This window comes from Tursiops truncatus, chromosome 18, assembly GCF_011762595.2.
Source record: "Tursiops truncatus isolate mTurTru1 chromosome 18, mTurTru1.mat.Y, whole genome shotgun sequence".
Taxonomy (NCBI): domain Eukaryota; kingdom Metazoa; phylum Chordata; class Mammalia; order Artiodactyla; family Delphinidae; genus Tursiops; species Tursiops truncatus.
The window spans coordinates 9494167-9512474 of NC_047051.1; the positions used below are offsets into that span (position 1 = coordinate 9494167).

The 18308-nt window shown below is 39.7% G+C and overlaps 1 protein-coding gene across 7 annotated transcripts in view; it reads right to left on the bottom strand.

The window, feature by feature from the left end:
* Positions 1-18308, bottom strand: part of STARD13 (StAR related lipid transfer domain containing 13) — a 221572-nt gene that overhangs the window by 86253 nt on the left and 117011 nt on the right. Inside the window, exon 1 of one of the 7 annotated variants that reach the window (XM_073795040.1) lies at positions 16620-16814. The exons of 4 other annotated variants lie outside the window; for them this stretch is intronic. The gene's annotated coding sequence lies outside the window, so the exon portion shown is untranslated. Of the gene's footprint in view, positions 1-16550; positions 16815-18308 lie in introns of those variants that run through there. 2 more of the 7 variants (XM_033843567.2, XM_073795038.1) reach the window with 2 other exon arrangements.

An 18308-nucleotide genomic window follows, 5' to 3' on the forward strand; every position in this document is an offset into this window, starting at 1 on the left:
TGAGTCAGGAGAGCCTCAGTTGGCCTATGTCTGGTGCAGAGTGTCCTCAATGTGAACAGGAAACATAATTTTAGTTGGTTGAGACTGTAACACTTTGAGGACAGGAACCGCTGCCTTATTTGACATTGAATCCCCCATGACTGGAAAAGAGTATCCCCTTATGCCTGGAAAAGAGCAGGTATCTGGCCAGTGTCTATGGAATAATGAATGTTGAGTGAGTCATAAGAGTATACACATGAAAAATCAAAATGCACACAAAAAGTTAATTCTGAGAAAAGTTTCTGGGGATGCTTTGCTCCTATACACACATAATCAACTTCACTCTAAATATCACTCAAAAACTCTTTTGTCGGGCTTCCCTGGTGGCGCAGTGGTTGAGAGTCCGCCTGCCGATGCAGGGGACACAGGTTCGTGCCCCGGTCTGGGAAGATCCCACATGCCGCGGAGCGGCTGGGCCCGTGAGCCATGGCCACTGAGCCTGCGCGTCCGGAGCCTGTGCTCCGCAACGGGAGAGGCCACAACAGTGAGAGGCCCGCATACCGCAAAAAAAAGAAAAAAAAAAAAACCTCTTTTGTCTTCTATGTCCATTTTTGTTTTCATGGAAAGCATCCAACTTTCAATACGTACCACAAACTAAGATAGATTGTGAAACAGTTTCTTTTGAAAAGGATTCAATTCTGACCCTTCTCCTCGACCTACCCCCACCCCCACCCCGAAAATAAACCCAATCTCAGTTGACTGAACATATTTATTTCACTGCTCATCAGTTTTAGAGAATCAAATGCATTTAAAAAGCAGTTTGGGGTTATCCAGACTTTAATGAGGGGATGCTGACTGTGGGAAGGTTTCCTGGCTTCATGTTCTCTCCATAAAGAAATTTCTTGCCCCCATCAGACTAATCCGTGAGTCCGTGAAAGTGACACATGGTAAGAGCCTTTGCCTTAATAACAAAACCCATAAATCCCTTACATATTTGTATTTATTTTCAGGCTAAACTTGATTTCTAGGTTCAAGACTATGAAGCGACATTTGGTGTTTCCTTTTTAGACTAATTGTGACTAGATACTAGGACAGATGCTTAGGGTCTGTCCAGGAGATGCCAATGATTCCACACCTTGTATTTATGTTTCTTTTTTGTCATTCAAAAATATTTCATTTCCTTTCTTTTTATTGTTTAAAAATTAACATCAGAAATAGCTTGATGCCTCACAGAAATCATAAGGAAGAGTTACAAATCAAGATTTTAAAAATTCCTTAGTATATTCACAAGAGGTGATAGCAGGTACATTTATAATTTGGTTGGAATCTCCAAAGTGGCTTTAACTTTTAACACTAATATTTAAGGGCTAGATATAACTGATTTTTAGTTGTAAAAAAAGAAGCAAGGGAGGAGGGAGGGAGAAAAGAAGGAAGGGAGGAAGACAGAAAGGAAGGAACTCCAGCTATAAGCCATCCTTTCAAATTACCCAAACAAACACAGTCCTCTGGCTGGCACCTGGATGGCCAGTCTAGCACTAGTACTCCAGGACACTGGTATCTGATTACCTGGCTGCTGTATACAAGCCTCCTTCTAACAAGGACAGAACCTGTTGTTTGTCTTTCCTACTGTATATTGGTGCCCTTATTATGGATAGTGTCCAGTTCACAGCTATTTCTCAAGTCAGAAATGCTGACACCGTTCTCAATTTTATCTTTCTAAGTACAATTTTTCTGCTTGGCTCAATTCCTCTCCCATCTGTAGAATGGTTCTCTGCACCCTTTGCTCCCTGTTTTTGTCCTGTCTTCGGTATTCTGGATTTCGAGCAGGAGTTCAATGATGGTCATTGACTAAAATGACCACCTTAAGGCTCACCTCTTTTTCAACTTCAACCCACTGTAAATCACTTTAAATACTACTGCAAAAATGATGATGCCAAATCTAACTCTAGATTTATGTTATTTTAAAATTTAGCTTCCCAACCCCCTCTGGGATAAAACAAGCTTTTCACTGTACTAGGTACCCAGTAAGTTCACATTTCACCTACGAGTAAATATTTGGCTAAAGTTCATTGTGGCTAAGGGATGCCTGTTTGGGCTTCATTTTGCCCTGAACTTGTTTTATTTAACAAATATTTTAAAGATTTACTGAGATAGGCACGAGAGCAAAACCCTAAATGTTTTTAAGCCTGTGGCTCTTAGCACCACCACCATGAGACCAAAAATAGAGGATGCAGTTGCAATATTGCATTCATTTCTCAATGTGCTCAATATAAATAGCATACTCTTTTTAAAAATCCAAGCATTCAAAACAAACAAACAAAAAAACACAGTGTTACTCCAATATATTATTATACTCAAAAAGACTTTGGGGGCTTCCCTGGTGGCGCAGTGGTTGAGAGTCCGCCTGCCGATGCAGGGGACACGGGTTCGTGTCCCGGTCTGGGAAGATCCCACATGCCGCAGAGCGGCTGCACCTGTGAGCCATGGCCGCTGAGCCTGCGCGTCCGGAGCCTGTGCTCCGCAACGGGAGAGGCCACAGCAGTGAGAGGCCCGCGTACGGGGGGGGGAAAAAAAAAAAAGACTTTGGAATTTTGAAATTTACAAGGTATATTTATTTTAATAACTTATGACATAAATAGTTACTAAAATGAAGCCACGTTAAAAAAAAACAAACTATATACATGATTTTCAACTTTTTAAGTGAACTTTTCTTTGGGAAGCTTTGTTGACTGACTCACCACTGATTATTAGATGGTAAGCAATGTAATTCTGAAGGTCTTGGATTTAATTTGAAAAAACTGTTTGCTTAGTCATAGTCCAGCTATTGTTGTTTCCAGGGGGTTTATAAAAATTGCCTTTTAAATTTTTTTTGGAAAAAACGTATATATTCAGGAAATTAGGAAAAAAAAAAAAGAGAGAGAGAGAGAGCCTATAGAAATCAAAGACTTTCATGGAACAAGTTTTTGCTCCACAGGAGAGTCTAGAGATGCCAAATAAAATGATCAAGGTGACCAGCTAGCTGTGTGACCTTGGGCACAACACTTTAACCTCCCTGATCCAATCTTCTCACCAAGAAAATGAGGTCTTTTTTAGCACTCTAAAATGCTATGATTTGTAAGACGAAATATTATGCTGATAATATCTGAAATCAATGTCTCTTCGGAACAATGTCACAGGACTACAGAGAAGATAAACCGTACCTATGTTCTGGCTACGTGATTGTAGACCATAGCCACACCCATGACAACTGAATCCAAGAAAACCCATATTAATGTTGTAGGAAAGTTAAGGTCCGTCTAACACTTTGTTGCTAGGAAAGCATTGTTGACGAGCTCTAATGCAAACGGTCTGTATGATTTCATACTGTGGTCTCTGACATAGCAAGCGAAGCATCCTGAGAAACCACAGCCTCAGCTGCTGCGTCTTTGTACAGGACATTAACCCCAATTGGTTCCTTTTTTTCAATTTTATTCTTAAATGTACCATTTCTGATCTCTCTCCATTTTGTAATCCAATTCTCATAAAGACAAAGAGACAGGATTCTGACTGCAGGGAGATGAATAAAAGTGCATCTTTAAAGACAGTCAGTTATTATTATTTTAAAGACAGACAGTTATTAAAATGTCTGGATAAATGGTGCACTCAGCCTGCAAATCAGCCAGGCAGTCTGGCCCTTGGTGCATATGGCCCTCAACTGCTTCCTCTGAAATGCAGTCACAGGAATCTGTGAACTGGAGTCTCTCGACTTTTCAGCAGTTCCCCCCGCACCTGACACTGTGTCAGGCACATAGTGCTATGGTGAAACTTGTTTTGTCAACTTACTAGATGGTTATTATTGGAAAGGCCAAAAAAGAAAAAAAAAATTTAGAGCCTGTGAAGGCTTTAGGCATTTTGTAGTTTGACTGGAGATAAACATTTGCCATAATTGGAGTATTTACTAAACAAGGAATAAGCTACTTAGACGCTAAGACAGTATATTGGTAACTTTGCTTCCATTATTCCTTAATTTCTTCATTATAATCATGCACACTTGGGCTTCCCTGGTGGCGCAGTGGTTAGGAATCCGCCTGCCAATGCAGGGGACATGGGTTCGAGCCCTGGTCTGCAAGGATCCCACGTGCTGCAGAGCAACTAAGCCTATGTGCCACAACTACTGAGCCTGTGCTCTAGAGCCTGTGCTCCGCAACAGGAGAAGCCACTGCAGTGAGAAGCCCATGCACCGAAACGAAGACCCAATGCAGCCGATAAACAAACAAACAAATAAATAAATGAGAACTAATTATATTTTTAAAAAATCACGCACACTTGTTATTGGAATTTATTTTCTTTGAAACAAATATTGTCACTAGAGTGCTGCAGTTTTCAAAATGCATATTCATGAATGTTCTCCCTGATATAAATTGTATGAGGGAGGTTTAGAGGGCCACAACTTCCATTCGATTCTTGTTTTAATTCTCTCTTATACCGCTCAAATATTCTGCTAGAAGGTGTCTGCATTATTCTTGTTGATATTGTACCAGGCATTGATGCTAAATGCATTACGCTTGCACATACAATAGCTCATTTAATCCTCACAACAGCCTCTAAAGTGGTATGTTCATCCCCATCTTACGCAGGAAGAAACTAATGCTCAGAGAGGTTAAATAAGGTGTCAATGCCACACGGTGGGGATGCTATAAGGCAAACCACAGTTTCTGCTCGAATTCTAGTCCTCATTCATAACTAAATGGGAATAAGTGATACAAACAGCAAAGTTCTTCCAAATCCTTTTGGAAGAAGGTAGGGTTTAAATTATAAATAAAAAAAGCAACCAAACGAAAGAAAAAATTTACTCACATAATTTCCCCATTTATTTATTCATACCTTCATCAGCCGTTAAATACATACGTTACCGTTGCCAACAGAGAATCTCAGGAGCAGAAAAAGAGGTGGCAGCACTTAAACTGATGAAAGAGTGGGTTGTCAGTGATAAGGAGGAGAAAAGTTGATGGATCACACAATATTTTTCTAAAGGTCTTGACTCCCTGCGGAAAGTTCTAGGTGGAAACACTAGGGCTCCTGGCAGAGTGAAGTCTCTAGGAGCTTAGGAAAAGGTGAGGTGCAGAAAAAATGAGGGCATCATAATGACAGTATTTTTACAGGACATACACCCAGAGAAAGCACAGAAGCAGGTTTTTCAGGTATGATCTCACACCATCCTGACTCTCTGAGACAGACATCACCATCATCACTTTGGGGATGAGCAATAGGAAAGCATGCACCTAGCCAGTGACAGTGTTGAGATTCAAATCCAGATCCCTCTGAGGCTGAAGCTTTGCACCTTTTCAGGGTGCCAGGCTGCCCTAAGTGGTCCTGCTGCAGTGTTCTTGCCAGGTAAGAACTTGTAGTGGGCAAACAAGGAAACCAAAAAGAAGACCCTAACTTGGTGGGCAGGACAGAGAAAGTACACAGAGCTGTAAAATAAATGAGGTTTATCTGACAATCTGTGCTATTAATTAAATTTACCTATCTACCAGCTAAGTGCTCTGCAGCTCCATGGTAATTATCAAGCCAGTCAGAATTTCTAATAGTGCTGATAACTAAGTATGATAGGATTATGCTTTTTTCCTTCTCAGGGCTGAAGCAAAAAAGTTCCTTTAAAGCCAAGGTTTTCATGTTGGTTTTTTTTTTTTTTTCAATTAGTTACCAGTCCAGAATTATCCCAGAGACCTCAAGGATTGTTAGAGCTTATTTTCACTTATGTAGGGAAAAAGAAAGAAAGAATTCTTCCTGAGTAGAAGCAAGAGCACAGAAACACGCTTTCTGGTGTTTCTTGCCTCAATCTGGACTGTTGTCAATAGACTCAACTCAGCAGAAAAGCGACAGGAGTAGGGCAATGAACACCGCCCATGCCTAATAACCTGATAACTACCAATAAATAAATTAAAATTTTATGATTTTTGAACCATAAATATACTTCACTTTTTAAAACAGTTAAGATTGTCAAAAAACAATGTTAAGTATTACCTTAAAATTATGTGTTAAATGAACTTTTGTAAATAAATCTTAAATATGGAAGGTTAATTAATATTTCATTCTGGAAATATTCTGCTGTGAAATCCAGTTTACTAAGGAGACTAACTTTTTCACTTTAAAAAAGTGTTTTGACTGTATCTTAACACACAAAACACCCCCGATTTATGTATCTTGTAAATGTAGATTCTTTTATGGTAAGAATACATAAAATAGGTTAATGAGCATTTGTTTTAGGTTCAAAAGTGCTTAAACATCACGTTAAAGATATAACATAGAATGAAGTTACTTTACTATAAATTATAGTTCGTATGCTTGTTAGCGGAAAACTTTTCAAACCTATAATGCTTTGTTAGTTTGGGGAAGAATATTGGGTAAATTCAAAATAGTTAAGAATTAAAATAGAAAGAAAGATGGTTCTCAATTCCCAGATATGGGCTTCTTTGGAGAAAGTGAAAATGGATTTTTTTTTTAAATGAGAAATAAATGATAAACTACTTTTTAAAAAGGATATTACATATGCTGTTAGTCATTTAAAAAAAATGACGACAGAGACTTTGATTCACATTTTTCTGGTGACATAGCCCCCCCTTGTAAAAACGTATACACATACCAATATGTTATGTGAACTGCAATCTTGTAGTGACTTCAAGGAAAAACTTGTTTTTATAAAAGAACTCATATTTTCCCATGCTTTCTCACTTCTTGTGCAAGAACTTTAATGAGATTCGAGTAAACTGTGTTTTATTTATTTTCCTTTGTTCTTCCCTTCTTACTGGAAGAGAACATTATCTGGATATAATCATGTTCAAGGAGAATGAATTATGAGTAAGGAGATGATTTAAATCAATGACCAACAATTAAAATGACTAACCCTGCCACCACTTTGGGTATGGCAACTTAATTTTACCAGGACAACGTATTTTATTCTAAGGCAAAAAATGAACCCACAGGAAGGAATGCTATTTCAGGAGCCTCCAATTTCGTCTTTGCAGATATAGCCTCTCTCTCTAACCCAGCTGACTAAACTTGAAGTTGTGTAGTGGTGGAAATACAATGTGAAAATCTTTGGCCTACTTCCTCAGAGTCCCTGGAGACTTTGTTTTTCTCTCAGCTTACTACCCCATAACTTGCCAAATCATTGTTCCTATTCACTAAACTATCAGCAAGCCTGTCTGGTGTTCCAGCCACCTGGAGCTGACAAATATTTTCCTAATATGAAGGATGCTATAGCAACTAGATTTGTGGCATGGATACAAACCAGGCATAATGGTGCTACAATTTAAGGTGAGAAACAGACACTTAGCACCCACATCAGTATTACCCCAAAGAGTGTCTTGAGAACTCCAAATTCATTATTTTTTAGGACTAAGTTCTTTGGACACAAGACTGCAAATTACCCCAGCCCTAAGAGAAGGAAGGCAGTAATTCAGATTGGAAAGATCTTATGTTTCAAATCTGCCCATTTCTTACAAGCAATGCCCCTTGGACAAGTTAACTGTATCTCTCCAAACCTCAGTTTTTTCATCTGTAAAATGGAGATAATAGTCCTGCCTCAAAGGATGGCTGTGAGGATGAAATCAGATGATATCTATAGTGTGGTTGGCAGATGAGAAGCACATAATAACTAACAGCTTCTGTCATTAGGCTAAGGAAAGGGGTGATGAATATTTACAGGGCACAAGGGAAATGGTCTCCAAAATAGGAGGCAGATGAATACATTAGAAATTTCTATTTGTGTTTATTTTTAAATATTTTATTTAAGTATTTTTAGATATTTTAAGAAATAAATTGTTATGCCAGGATTCAATATCAGGATTTGATACAAGGTGCCCTCACTTATGATGCAAGCCTGCTGGTGGTTTCTGAGGGAGGGTGGGGGTCATAGAGTATTATGGGAGGACACTGGTCATTATAGGTACATGCACATTTTCAGTACTGCCATGTGTCACTATGTACTGCAGCACACATGTACCCGATTGAGAAAATATGTGGAATACATTGCTTACTTTTAACCAAACTAACCCTCACAAAATGGAGAAGTGACTTAAAAAGACTCTTGCAGAGAAAACATGAAGAGAAGATGACATTAATTACCAGCACAAGTTGTCAGCGAGAAGGTGACAATGCTGAAATTTCCCTACTAGGGAAATTTCCCTACTATAGTACTAGGGCTATAGCAGTCACATCTACAAGGTAAGGACAATGAAAATATGTTCAGACCAGACAAGAAGTCAGCTGGAATGATTAAAATTGTCTGGAAGATTGTTTGAAATGAAGATGTATGTAATTGTTGATGAACTCTGGCCTTTATGACTTGAGATAGTTAGTGATAGTGGAACATGTATATAACTTACAAAATACAGGGAGCTCCCTGGCGGTCCAGTGGTTAGGACTCCGTGCTTTCACCGCCATGGCTCTGAGATCAATTCCCGGTCGGGGAACGAAGATCCCGCAAGCCGAGCGGTGCCGCCAAAAAAAAAGAAAAACAAAAAAACACCCAAAATACAGAAAATACAGAGAGCTATATTGGAAATACTGCTCAAAATCTTGTTATTGATAGGCGTATACATTCAAAAGACTGTGTGGCCACTGTGCTAGGGAATGTGAGTATGGGTCAGGCACACTGATTGCATGCTTCCCTACCAGTTTTGCACAACATGGCCCATGCTGCATTTGTACCGCACGCTGGGATAAACGACCAGGCTAGGCTGCTGGAGGCCCAAGGTTATCAGATGGGGCCTTTGGCTACCCCAGGCCCTGCTCAGCCAGCCCAAGGGCTGGGGGGATTAGTATCTTCAGCGGACCTAAACCCATTCAGAGCATACCCATGTCCCATGAGATGCACCTCAAAGCACCTTGGTTGGAAACTCAGTTTTACAGACAGATTTAGGCAGGGCTAATTATTGAAAAATACAATTATTTGGGTCTAATTGAATCAACTCTATAGAAGAGGGGACAGAAAGTTTTTTTAGTTTTTTTTTGTTTTTTAATATGGACCTCTTAAGAATCAGCCCAATACAATGTGTTTGTATCGTGAGTGGGCTTGTTGAGAGAACTTAAATATTATGCTACCTCATTCTCTCCAATCTGATAAAGGAACAAATTTTATATATTTAGAAATATTCTCTTTCCTCTCTGTCTGTGAGCACATTCCTCTTCCGTATGTTCAGCATTCAATACAGTGCTACTCACAAAGTAAGTGCTACTACATGTTTGCCAAACAGACAAACAAGCCACAGTTAAGCTAAAAACACTGTTCATCAATCCTTATATTCACACCCAGTTAAGGTTCTTTTCTGTTCCTCTCAGCAGCTAGTGCAAAACTTTGCCACTGATTACCAGTTCCCAGCCCTCATCCCATGCTATTTACTCACTCTTGGCTGATTTTACCTCTTCCTTTGATGAGGTCATCAAGACCATCCTACAAAGCTGTCTTAACACCAAATATTTGGACCTGAGTCATTTGGTGTAAACCCACGCTCCCCCTCTGCCAAGTTGTCTTTGACCTCTTCCTCATTAATCAAACCCACCAGTCACAGAAGGATGCTTTTGTTGAAATATCTCCCCTTTACCCTCCTTCTTCTGCCCAACACTGGTTCAACCAGACAGTCAACTCTTAAGCACCCCAGGCTCATCTGCACCAGATCCTCTGCCTTTTTCTGTTTTCTCCATTTGACATGCTCTTGCCTCAGAATCCACAGATGCCCTCTTTCACTCTCCTTCCTTCGTGTCTTCATTCAAATCACTTCTTCAAGAGGCCTTCACAGCCACCTTTTCACAAAACTTAGCCCTTTTTGTTCACATTCATACCATCTCACCCTGTTGTATTCATTCTCCTTATCAGTTGACACTAAAATAAACATTGTTTGTTTATGTTGTTCGCTGTATGTCTTCTCCACTAGAACACAAACTCCATGAGGGCAAGAACTCTGTTTTCCTGTTTTGCTTATTGCTGTATCCCCATAGCCTAAAGTTGGGCCTGCCGCATAATAGGTACCCAATTAATATTTGCTGACTGAATGGAGGGATATGGGTTGTGGATGGACCTATACATGGTATCACTGCTTCCTCTCCAATCTACCCTTTTACCAGAACATTCCTCTTAGGTTACGAGTTAAAAATCACCAGTCTCCTCATAAATTGTTAATAGCCATGCATGGTTTATGAAATAGTATCTAAAAGCCTTCAAAGACCTAGCCCCAATCTGCCTTTCCAGCCCCATTTCCTGATGCAGCTGTCTCCCCATACACCCTGAAGTCTAGTCATGCTGGGCACGCTGGGGGACCCTGTATTCATTCTTGAACACATACAACACTTTAAAGTCTTCGTGTTTTCTGACATATATCCTTTTGTCTCTGAATATCTGTTTCCTACTTTGCCCTCAACTAACATCTATTGGTGTTTCGAGGCCATGCTCAAATGCCATATTGTCCACGAAGCTTTCCCATTCTTCCAATTAGATTTAAACGTGTGCTCCATAGTGCATTGCCTTATGACTCTAATTAGTATAAAAGTCATTCCCCCTCCAATTGTGTCCATATCTGCCCCCAAGATGGGACTATAACATCCTCGAACAGGCATTATAGGCCCATCTTCTTTTCACAGTTTCTCACATGTAGTAGTTTATCAATAAATGTTTGTTGAAATGAAATACACAATGTCACTAGCTGTGGATTTTGAGACAAGAGAATTGTAGTAAGATAGGCATTTAGATCCTTTATAGAAGTAATACACCAATACCAAATCAGTGGATGTCAGGGAGACTGAAAGAAAAAGAAAATTATAGCTTAAACCATCGTAAAGTAGGAAACTTTAACAGTAAACTCTAAAGCTATGGATATCTTATTTCTCTCTGCTGTAATGCCTGGCACAGAGAGGTCACTTAATTTGGAGTTTGATCCTCAGCTAAAAACAAACTGCTTTTATTTAAACTGAGTACCCACTAGTGTTGTTTAACCATTTTGTGGTTTTATTCAAGTATTTGCAAGGCCCAAAGAAAACCAGTCAGAATGCCTCCATGTTACATAAGGATTACTTCTGTTCGTGGAGTAATTTAGGGTTAATTCAAGGGTATCTCATCTGCTTGCTGGGTTTCTCCTCCCCAGGCCTGTCCGTAATGTATATAGCTGCTCCCTGGCCAGGCCCAGTACAAACGGTCCAGTATACAGGATAATAAGCACATGTGGAAAGAACAGTAGTTCTCAGGAGATTGTTCTAAATCATTGTTCTCTTGTGGGGAGTAGAGAACTAGTAACGGGTCTCCTGGAGGCCCCTCTGCTGAGGCTGAAGGGGAAGGGTACTCCCGCCTTGAACTCCCTCCCCTCTGGCTTGCTGGCTGCCCTCAGGCCCTTCCTTGGCGTCTTGTCAGAGCTCCCTGGGCTGGGGATTCGAGCAGCTGGCTCTCTCATTCACCTCTAGCTCAGACAACCAGCTTGGCTCAGCTCAGGCTACAAAACCCACCACCTTCACCCCTGTGTGTACAAGCCACTCCCAAGGCATAAACTACCACACCAGCCCCGGGAAGGTGCTTCTCCTCACTCTTTCACAACTTGACCAGGAAGGAGGCCACTTCAAAGAGCTTTCCTGATTATGAAGATTTAGATTTCCTGGAAGGTAAACCCCCCAGGACTTCACGTTCCTCGGCTCCCTCCACCCCCGACCTGACGCTCTAACATTACTCCTGGGCTTGGTCGCAGCCCGAGAGGGGATTTATTTGCCTACGTATTCCTGTGTTTGTATTCATGTTTGAAGCTGGCATTCCTTCACCATTTACACAGCGAGCGCTCTGAAGCAGGGACTTGCCTTACTTATTGGGCAGTATGCCCAACAGGACCATTTAGAAATGTCTTTAAACAAGTCACATGCTTCTCTGCCCTTTTAAGACAAGATGGCCAGGCCCACTACGGAAACGTTCCACCCACCAGCAGCCCTTTGCTCTGGCTTCTTTACCAGGGAGTGGCATTATTAGTGGGGATGCATTTCAAGGATTATCCCAAGAAATGAAAAAAGAAAACCCTCCCTCTTGAACAAAGAGGCAAGCGATGGACGGTAGATCTCAGCAGTGAGGCCCCCTGACCAATTTATTGGGGAGGCTGTAACACAGAGAGTGGTGCTTCTAATTCAGCTCAGTGTTCAACTGACTACACCACCCTGATTTGATAGAAGATTATTTCCAGTATTCCTGTGGTTTTTCCTGATATAACTTGCAGAAACTATTATGATAAAATGGCTTTACTTCTGCCAGTTATTCCCTGTAAAAGGAGATTAAATGAGGGATTATAAAAAGCTTCCACAATTTACATAGTTTTCCTCAGAGTCATTTAACACGTAGACTCAAGTTTTCCCTTCTTAACTGTTTTTAAAATCAGTTGAACAAAACAGTTCAACCATTAGAATTTCCATCTCTGTCAGTCACAGTCTATTTTTTTAATAAAAATGGATAAGACAGGCTTTTTAGGCCTCTCCGAATGCTAAGATTATTGTTTCCTTAGAGAGTTTTAAAACTTTGGCCTCAAAGGTTACCTTATTTTCAACATTTTCTAAATTAAAAAAAGGAAAAATGGTAAAATTGGAAGCCTGGTAAGAAGTTGAAACTTGATTACTTCAAGTATACCCTGGTTCTTTGCAAAGAATGTAAAAAAGGCAGCATTGAGGTCAATACAATTATATATAATTGATCAGGCAACCCCCTGATTATTAAAAACTTTATTATGATTAAAACAATGCCAGTGTCTTATTTGCCATTTTTCATATTATTTATGAATAATATCATGTTAACTATCTTTGTTCAGAAGGCTTTATCTAGTTGTTTTTTTTTTTTAAACCACTTCCTTAGGATAATTTCCTAGAAGCGGATTTACTGGATGAGAGGGTCTTGATAAATGCGGCCAAACTGCTTTTTCAAAAAGATGGCTATATGTTCTTTTTAAAACATATCTAGCCACAGATAAATCAAGGCTCTCTCCAAACAGAGACAGTTGATTGACAGTTTCAATTTTTAGCTAGCTAAGTGTAATTAGCAGGGCTTAGATAGGACTAGTAGGTTAACCATTTGTCTACTGGTGATGGCATACACAGTTTTTCCAGCCTAAAACAGTCTATATGCTATTACACTCTAATGGTCAAATTATTCCAGACACACAAATGGGTACCCAGACTCTGTCCCAAAAGGTGTGTGATTATAGTGTACCACGAACTAGATAATATTTTCAGAAAGATACAGAAAGACTGTATTCTGTGTACAGTTGTACATTCTGTATAATGTTGTTCATTCATTCAACAGACATTGCTTGAACACCAACCACGTATGAGAAACTATGGTAACCACCAGGGAAACAAAGAAACATGGAGTTTTCCCTGTCTCTGAGGAGCCTACAAAGGGAGAGAGATATGTAAATAAAGAATGAAGTAGAAGATAAGAACTCCATCAGAAGTTTATACTATGGGAACCATGAACGAAGCAGCTCCTGACTCTACGGAGGAAGAATATTAGGGAAGGCTTCAAAGGCTGGTAATGTTTAAAGCTGCTCTGGAGGATGAAAAGAACGATAAAAAGTAGTAGAGAAAGTATTTAGTGGAGACCGGGACTGGAATGAGCGGAGCATGGAGGTGTGGAAGCGTCAGGGTCAAATCGGTGGGAGGGGGAGGAGGTACATGATGGTACACTGATTAGTTCTCTCCATGAAGGGCTCTAGGGGTTTGAAAGAGGGAGGAGATCAGAAGAGGGTCAAGAGAAGCCTCTGAATGATGAGCAGGATTTGTTAAGGAAGAGAGGAAAGGAATATTCCAGGAAGCGAACAAGTGACTTTAAAGTTTTCTAAGCGTTTTCACACATATTATGCCATTTGACCTCCACAACAACCTTATGTGGTAAGGTAAACATTCTTATACATTTTTTTTTTCTCATACATTGTTATTCTCATATTGCAGCAGAAGAACTACGAGTCAGTGAGGTTAAGTGACTTGCCCAAGGTCAACACAGTTGAGTGTGGGCAGCTGTGCTTCAACAACTCAGTGAATGGTGCCCAGGGGGATGGTTTTGTTTGGAGTGTGGCGTATTGGCCGCTGAGACTGGCAGGTCTGACTTCTGACTTCTGATGCTGTTTGCACTATATTAACCTGCTATCATGTTTATCACTTCAAATGAAAATGGTTTAAAATGAAAACACACTAATGGCTCCTATCTTTTACTTTTAATATTGTATATACTGTTGTTTTTATTAGAATATTTTGGAAAGATGCTCTCCTCTCTCTTTCTCTCTCTATAGACATATCTCTATACCTTATGTGAAGATAAGCATGTATTTATTTAAATATGGTGTATATGTATACATAACATGTTAGAAAATATTAGGTAACTTAATTTGCACTACCATCCATTTCCTTATATTAGGAACTTTAAAAAATTATATATAAACATACTAGATCAAAGCAGTGCTGCACCAATTTTAGCCCAACTTCTACAACTTCAACCTATTTGAGGGAATTCCTGGTATTTCCCAATGCCAGGAATTGTGATGAGAAAATCAAAGGATAATTCCACATAGAGAAAAGAGATGAGTACAAGTACCTTCAAGAGTAGGCTGCTGCCAACAAAAGTACTACTGTGTAAGATTATAGGATCTTGTTTTCAGTGACCCAGAATTTTTCAGCTTTTTTCAGTCTAAGGAAACAGAGGCAACTTTAAAAATGACATACATACTAAAAACTAACAGTGCAAGACACATTATAAATATATTGCTGACATTTGAAATGTCTCTGGAAGTCAAAGAGATGGCTAGACTTATTCACTATATTTTTAAGCAGTGAAACTGATTTATTAAAAGGTTAGCTCTCTTCCTCAAGGTTGCCACAGTAGGCAGCATAGGGTAGTGGCTGAAAATCCAAGGCTTCTGACTGTTACCTTGGTCCTTGAAATAAATTCAAAACGTCTTCATCAGGTTTGACATGGGTATTGTCAGAAATTGGCAAATATTCTTTCCCACATTAGAAAAACAGGTCTGGATGCTACCCTGTCACACGTCAGCATATGTCAGCACATGTGAGTTTAGCTCTCGCAGAATATACTGGCTGGCGTATCTGATACCCTCCCTCACACACAGATACGAGTCTAGATATCAGGAAGAGTATGTTCCAGAATTTCAGAGAGACCATCTCGCACACATTTCTAAATGACTGCGTAAGTTGCAGTGAGCCTACGGAGAACCCTGCCTACTGATATCTTCTTCCTCTCATTCTTCAAATCTAGATTATAGGAAACAGGTTAGACTTCTGAAAAGACAGTAAGACAAAATGTTCAACTTTCAGTTTCTGACTCCCCCAGTAAGAAAAGACATCAATGTGGCATTTATGATGAAATGCGTGGAAAGGGCCCTGTAGAAACAATATGGTTGCTCGTAATGGCACAATCTCATTCAAAGGTGCCAGGAACACTAATGAGACCTGGATGTCAGGAAAAGCAGAAATAGATCAATACTTCTCCCCCACTTGTAGTTGCTCCACCATCAGTCACTGCGTTGCTCTATGTAAATGAAATCAATCAGCAAGGATTTCTGTAAAATGCATAAAACAGTTGTCTTCTAGACTCTCCCAGAAGATAAATGATTCCAGACGTTGGACTGCAGCCATTTTCCCACACATGCTACAAAGTTCTGACATCCATATTGGGCCATAACACTGAGTGGTTTTGCAAGCTTACAGCCAGTGCTTCCACTTCTGGTTTGGACTAGAGAGCTTGCTAACGCAGATGCAAAATAAGTCCCTTTTTGACTGTGTAAATTGTAAGAGAATTGCCTTTTTCTAATACAGGGGCTCCTGTGATCCACCTCAAAACTTTTTGCTATTGCTCTCATAAGCTTATCATTCCAAATCACTGCTTTAGATCTCTTCAGAATTAGACCAATCCCAGACTAATAAAACATACGACCTGTGGCATCAAATGCAGACCTCTTAGATGTAAAATACAACAACAAACAGCACAAGTCCAACTTTGTTTTAAAATGAACACGTTTGGAAATGTATTAAACATACACAGCAGAATTGCTTTATATGGCAGCTTATAAAGAAGATCCAGAAGCAGCCTCCTTTAAAAACTATGTCAACACAATAACATTATTAGGAAAAGCATGTAGAAGTTTAGGTCATATTCATGGCTATTTATGTAACCGATCTCAGGGAACTAAATATCCAATAGACAGCATTTTCTGCCAGCGTCTTAAATCTGAGAGATGGGTACTTTCTCACTAAATTGCCTTTGAGGAAAAATACAGGTAACTTTGCCCACAGTTCAAAAAAATAAGAAAAAAGTCTGATATCAATATCTATAGTCTAACTGAGATAAAAGCAATTCTCTGAGGTTAAATAAGAGTAAATAAGTATCTTACTGTAACTTTCAAATGTTTTTAAAGTGAAAAATTAAAATGAGAGGCACTGCTTTAAATTTTAAATCAAGTTCTTGTTAAAAGATTGTCCTTCTAAATATCAAGTACACCACAAAGAAAACTTTATGTATCAATAACAAAACTCTCAGTACAAATAGGAAGTAACTGTTGTCTTACCCAGCGCCAGAACCTCTTCTATGGAATACAAACTCACTTTGTTTAAAACGTCCTTAGGCTGTGCTGTACCTTTGAAACAAAACCACTCTCTTCTTCATTTCATTTTCTGCTTTCTTGAAAATCGCTTCTCCGAAACTGACAGATGGTGCATCTGTCACTGAGTGTTTCCTGTTCGTTATCTCTGCCAGCTAATATTTCCCCTGTGCTTAGCTGTTGTCTGTGAGACTGTTCCACATCATTCTAGCCTGATCAATGGTGTGCCTGGTTTGAGGTTGGTCTTGGTCCCGCCTCCAGCTCTAAGAGAAAAAAACGAAAACTCACAGCTGGATTTCCTATAAATCCTCTCCTTAAAATCTGGCTCTGTAGCTATGGCACATACTAGAGGAAAAAGCTGCCAGTCTGTCACAAACCAAGGGAGGGAGGGTGATCCTTGCCTAAGGTCCCCCCATGCCAGTGCCAAGTGTGTAGGTTATATAACAAATCCCATGGTAACATGGCCTGAAACTTCACAGGACAGGAGGAAGCATTTTAACCAGGCTTAGGTTTTTCTATGTAATGACACTCAAAAGAAGATGCCCATGACTGAAACACACACACGCACGCACACACACACACACACACACACACACACACACACACGCAAGCATGCACCCATGACGGAATAATTTTTAACATGTTAAAATTATGAAAACTGATTCCAGGGAGAAAATGGAAAAAGAAAAAGCACCAAAATAGGACATTATAAAATTGGTGTACTTGTACCTTTCTATCCTAAAACAGAGGTCATTATTCACATTCAGATGACATTACACCCCCTAAGCGACAGGACTGGCTGATATTTATACTACCATGAACTTGGTGAATCAAGAGAAGGTATGGGATGCATTTCAGGTTCTAGATGAGAGAAGACTGCTCTACCAAGTAGAGCTGACTGTGCAACACCAGTCTGCTTCGCCAATCTTTAGCACACAGCGTGCATTTTTAGGCTTACATATTCTGCACAGTCAACAGTAGTCAAACCTTATCAGGTAGAAAGGCTGCACATTTATTGCAAATAGCTATGTGAGCGCTACTAAAACCAGGCTAAGGATTTGAAGACTGCACTAGGATCCAGAGTCAGAAGACTGGATTCAAGTCTCGGTTTTGTTTCTTGAACAGTGTCCTTGAACACGAAAAGCACAGAGTAAAGCTCTGGAGACCTGACAGGTGATTTCAAAATTAAATTAAGATGATAAAATACTGTGTTGTTATTATTCAACTTTTGTATTGTTCTTTTCAACAACAGAGAGAATATTAAATAAGTATAAATATTTAATCTGGCAAAGGATGGTACCAAACAAAATACCACTGCCTGTGATAAGGAAAGCTAAAGATAAAAAATTCTGGGAATAAAGTGCAGGGTATAAAGTGCATGCTGAGGATAACAGTAACAGATTTTGAACATCTGAACTCTATCGTGAGGGCATACATGGTGAGCATAGGTCAGAGTGGGGTTGAGTAGTAAGTCTGAAACCTTAGTTTTCCTTCCACATTTTCACAGAAGAATCCTGGAACTGTCATCTGTCATGTGTCTGTGAGTCCCTTAAGAGCAGGGACATACACAATTGGTGTCTGTTGAATAAATGAGAAACCGAGCTAGATAGAGCCACTCACTGTAAAGGAGGAACTGTAGATGATTATGAGAAGCCCATGGTTGAAGTTGGAAAATCTGGTTCTTCAAGGCTGAGACTACCTGTGTGTCCTTCCAGTTCTGTCAAA